The sequence below is a fragment of the Larus michahellis genome, chromosome 5 (assembly GCF_964199755.1).
Source record: "Larus michahellis chromosome 5, bLarMic1.1, whole genome shotgun sequence".
Lineage (NCBI taxonomy): Eukaryota > Metazoa > Chordata > Aves > Charadriiformes > Laridae > Larus > Larus michahellis.
In genome coordinates this window covers 1,618,158-1,623,371 of record NC_133900.1, presented here as the reverse complement: position 1 = coordinate 1,623,371, position 5,214 = coordinate 1,618,158, and the positions used below count along the sequence as shown (strand labels likewise).

The 5,214-nt window shown below is 62.4% G+C and overlaps 1 long non-coding RNA gene across 1 annotated transcript; it reads right to left on the bottom strand.

Moving 5' to 3' along the window:
- Positions 1-268: 268 nt before the first annotated feature.
- Positions 269-2,875, bottom strand: LOC141743551 (uncharacterized). The gene is made up of 3 exons (XR_012587104.1): positions 2,456-2,875; positions 1,795-1,941; positions 269-1,029 (listed from the first exon to the last, which is right to left on the bottom strand). It is a non-coding gene; the product is annotated as an uncharacterized LOC141743551 (long non-coding RNA).
- Between the last annotated feature and the right edge of the window lie 2,339 nt (positions 2,876-5,214).

The window sequence follows — 5,214 nt, the reverse complement described above, 5'->3', positions numbered from 1 at the left end:
TTTCAGTGCCTGAAAAGGCAGGCCAAGTCTTAAAATGACTTAAGTGCTGTGTTTTGGGGACTTAGAAACAGAGGCTCTGTCATCTGTTTTCAGCTCCCAAAACAGTGGCCAGGGAAACCATGGGCGGGAGGAGGGTGGGCAGGGTGCGTGGACCCCTGCTGGAGGTGGGGATCCAGTTGTGTTGTTCCCCAAACTCTGGGACACCAGCATGCACCGGGCCGAATTAAACGTCTAAGGTGGGCGAAAAGGCACTTTCCACACTTTAGTTGAGAGTCCAACTGTTTATTCAAGGTGGGTACGACCACCAGAACAGTTATTCAATATTTAGACAATGTACAATTATGACAGTTCATATTCATGTACAAGCCATGACAGTGATTGATTTACGACCTGGCCAAAAGCCCCGATTACTGCAATGAGCTAGAGCTTTAATTGGCTTGAAAGAAGACAGAACATTTATTAAGCCAGCGCTGTATGACACAGGAGCATCTCATCACCAGGACTGGAACTTCATCAGCAGGAGCATCCTGCAGCCAGAGCTGGAACATCTCATCACCAAGGCTGGAGCTTCAACAAGCTGGACATGAAATTACCTCAAACTGAAACAAGGCAGAGCTACAACATACTGGATTGTCCAGTAGCTAGGAGTCAAAATTACTTGGGGCTTCAGGTACCCTTGAGTAGGAACAGCTGGAGCTGTAACAAGCCATGATGTCCATCAGGCAGGGCTGTGCCCTCAGCATGGTCGAAGAGGGGAGCATCTGCTGTCCCTAGCCTCTGTCAGGGAGAACAGTGCTTACATCTGCAGCTGTAATAGGAAAGCGTAACTATCAATTAGCAGGAATAGCTCAGGGCTAGTGCTGAAGTCACCTGGAGCTGTAACGAGCCATCAGCTGGATCTGTACAGCGAGTCATCTTTTGGGGAGCCCCATCTCTTCCCTTGGAGATTAAGTCCATGCCAGGTGCCCCTCTCTGCATGAAGTGACTCTCCCGGGCACAGGCAAGGCAGCATCTGTGTCTCCTCTGTACCTGCACAAGGGGAGCAGAACCCGTCAGTTGGGGTGCACAGCCCAGCCCCGCATAATCCACAGGAGGAGGGTGCCCAGCACTGCACAGGGGCCGTGGGGACGGGAGAGCTCAGGGCTTAACCCAAAAATACACATTCCTCCCCAGAAGAGCAAGCGAGAACGCACACCTTGCTGAAACCCACCTGTGTTTCAGGCACAAGACAACACCGAGGAATAGTGGAGCTGAGGATGGGCCGTTCCTGCCCAGCCTGGCACAGCACTACCCTGCCCAGTGCCAAACACCAACTACCGCCGAACAAAGCCACGTGGGTTTCAGGAGGGGTCCAGAACAAGCAGGAGCCCCCACAAGGGAACAAGGCCGGGCTGTCCCCAGCCCGGCTGTGGCCAAGAGCCACGCCAGCACAGGTGGTCACTGATGGTGTGGGGAGCAGCCGCCCTGGGGCAGCGCCAGCACCTGAGCCTCGCTCAGCAGCCGGTCCCAGAACCGTGGGGCACAGCCCCAAACCGCCCTGCAGCAGGACACGCAACACAACCAGAAAGCACAAGCAAAATCATTTTCCTGCCAAGCACAAGGGAGATGCTAAGTGCAGCCACGACAGCCCCAAACGGCCCCGCAACACGACCGGTACCAGAAGCCACAAGCACGGCCTGTTTTCCTCCTCCTCAACCGCAGCCAGGCCCAGCTTCCCCAGCCCAGGCGCGTTCCTGTGTGCCTGGCCCCGCCAGGCACCCCCGGCGCACGGCACGGCCGCTCCAGCGCGCTCACCGGACCTCTCCTCCCGTGCCGGCGTCCCCCGGTGCTCCCCGTGTCCGGGCCGGGCTCCTCGCCCAACTCATCCTCCCGTGTCCCTGCGCCGGGGCCGTGCTCCTCACCCCGGCCCGAGCTGAGCCTTTCTGCCGCTCAGCTGCTCCCCTGCGCCGACAAAACCCCTCCTGAGTGTCGCAGCCGGGGGTCGAAGCTCTCGCTCGAGCAGGAGCCCCCGGCCCACGCCGGGACAGGCCTCTCGGGGTGCCTGGTACCAGCGCCCCTTCCCCGGGGCACCGCGGGAGCCCGGCCCAGGCGTCCCCGCTCCGCTCCCCCGGCCGAGCCCAACCGCGGCGTCCCCGCGGCTGCTGCCGGGACTCCCGCCCTCCTCCCACGGGCAGCGAAACCGCGCAGCGGAGGCAAACCCTGCCCGTAAGAGGTTCAAGGCGTAAAGCCGAACCCCGTTGGTCGCTGCCCGCTCCCTCCTTTTCTCTGCACAGGCACCGCAGTGGGCTCTGCCCGCCCAACGCCGGGCGCCCGCAGCTCCCCGGGCGAGCAAGAAACCCCGGCGCCGCCCCGGGAGCCTCCTCCCGGGCAGGCAGGGCCCGGGAGAGAGTGGAGGCTTTGCCTCCTTTCCTTCCCCGCTCCCCGGCTGCAGGCCCCCGAGGCCCCCAGGGCTGACCTGCGGTCTCGTTGCTCCGCCCGCAGCGGCTCTGGCTCCGCGGGGTGCGCCGGGGCGGACGCTGCCCAGGCCCGGTCCCCCGTAACGAGTCTCAGCCCTCCCCGATGTTCCCCTGCAGCCACCGGGAATCAATCAGGAGCCTTCGCCCAGGTTTTCCCAATTCGCAGGTGCGGCCGGCGGCTGCGGCCGGGGGAGCCCCGTCCCCGCGGCACTGCGCCGCTGCTACGACCGACAGGAGCCGGTCTGGAAAAAAACCCCCGCCCGTGTGCACAGACACGGCTCGGGCACCGCCGGCCCCCTGGGGGGGGCACCAGCCCGGCGGGGCCAGCCGGGCTCCCGGCACCGCCCGGGGATGGCCGCCCCGCCGCGGGGAGCGCCGCCGGGCCCCGTCCGTCCGCCGCAGGTGCCCGGAGGTGCCGTGGCTTCGGCCCGGCCCGTAGCGCCCCCTGGCGGCCGCCGCCGCTCATCGCCGCAGCGCCCCCTGGCGGTCGGCCTCGGGAATTGTAGCACCGCCCCCTCCCGCCCCGGACGGCGCCCCCTGGCGGTCACGGAGCGACACTGCGTGTCGCAGCGCTCCCCGCTCCCCCTGGTCCCCGCCGGTGGCGGAGGTGCCCCCGCCCGCCCCCGCCGGGACAGGACTCGGCCCCGCTGCAGGGGACGCACCCCCACCCCCCCCCCCCCCCCGCCCCCAACCTCCGGGAGCGGCGGCAGCTCCGGCGGCTGCAGCCCGGTGCGGCGGAACCGCGCTCCCCCGGCAGAGCCGCCGCTCTGGAGCCGAGCCAGAGGGGACCCGCCCCCCGCCGTCCACATCGCCGCCGCCGTGCCCCGAACCGGAGTTTGCGTAGCGGCAGCCGCCCCGACCCGCAGTTTGCGCACCGGGTCCGTCCGGACAGAGCCGGCAGCGTTTCCGTGGCTGCACGGGGCCGCGGCGGCCTCGGAGGGGGCAGCGGGAAACCCACCGGTACCTGGTGCTTGTTGTACCCGCTGCGGGTTCGGTTCCCGTGCCGTAGCGTGCAGGGGGGCCGGGGATTCACGGTGATGGAAAGGGCCGCGATTGAATCCACGCTGAGAGCAGGTGGCCCAGAACAGCATCGTGTCAGCACCTGCAAAAGCTGTTCTCAACGTTAATTCACACGCACAAAAACTGCCCGCGCGCGCACACACCACGTGCACCTGTACACAGGCAGACGTGCGCACACACACGAGCGCACGTAAACACACACGCACACACACACGCACGTGCACACACACACAGACACTCTCTCCCACCCACAGGAGTCCACGATGGTCCCTTGGTGGGGGCTGCGCCTGCTGGTGGCGACGGCCAAGGGACAGACGAGGCCACCGCGGCACTGACCGTGTCTCTGACAGACACCCTGCGGCTGCCCCCTGGCTTCTCCTCTCTGTTCTCTCGGCTCCAAGCCCCCCGCTCTCATTCTGGCCCACACATGGATCGACTTTTACCTCCCTCCATTCAACCACATAAAAGGGAAAAAAAAACCAAACGGTACAAGCAGATCATTACACAGTCACTGACGAAACCTAAACATCGTCCCAGGGGCTGATAAAATGTGCTCTGCAACGATTTAAAGCATGTAAGACTTCATGGCACAAGAAAAACTAGGCCCTGCCGACCTTGTTCGGTTTCAGATACCATTCTCTGTGCCACCTCCTCCCCAGCCCCAGATTAACGCGCATTCACAGGCCTCCGAGATTCATGAAATAAAGCAATAGGATGGTCTGAACGCTCTGGGCCCCCCCTCAGGAGATGGCACCGAGGGGATCGCGTTTCTTTGGGGATCTTCGGCGCCAGCAGATCCCGTAGCTGTCGAGGCTGCTCCTCCTCCTCCTCGGAGGTTTTGGTGACTTAGGCTTAGGGCTCTTCTACAGAATCTCATTTTTCCATCCCAGTATTTCAGCTCACACAACCGTGCAACTTCTCAGACACTTCCCAACTGCCATTTAGCAGAAAATATTACAGCCAAGACGTGTGCTGGGCAGAGGACTTCGAGACACAGCAGACCAGCTCCGCATCGATTCCATCATTCAGACACAATTTAGCTACAAGCAGCGTGCGAATAACCCTTTTACCAACCTTTTTGGGTGAATGCTGGCACTGGCAATGCCACCGAACACAAAAGGGAAAAACCAGCGATTATCTTGCAGTACGGCAATCAGTTCCACAGTATCGAGAGCAAGTGACACTGAAGTCTAGAGAAGCAACTTGCAGATTTGTTTTTCTAAGACCGCTCAGTTCCTCCCAGCACCACCACAGCTTCCGTTCAAGCTGTACCCCCACGGCCTGGCACCGCGGCCCCCACGGCCCGACGGGGCACAGGGAAGCCTCGACCACGGCACCCCGAGGGCACCGACCCGCACCCGGGGCAGCCGCACGTGCCGTGACCAAACCATGTCCGGTATCCTTGCCTTTCAGCCCTGGAGCCCCAGCGACCCAGGCAGGACCCCTTGCGAGCCAGGAGGGGACCGGGCACAGCTTCTCAGTGGCACTGGCAGGGCTTCCGAGCATGTGTCTTCTTCAGCCAACGTCCCAGGAAAGGAGTTTATCCAGCCACGACAAACCAGAGCTCACCGACTACTCAAACACTTCAACCAAAGCGCGTGACACTGCGCTACTACGGCTTCCCAGCGCCTTCTGACAAACCAGCGACAATTTTCTGAAAAAAGCATTTTCTGTATAGCAAGGGATGAAGAGCGCTCTACAGCGACCTGCGTTCAAGAGAATTAGGGACATGGATAAA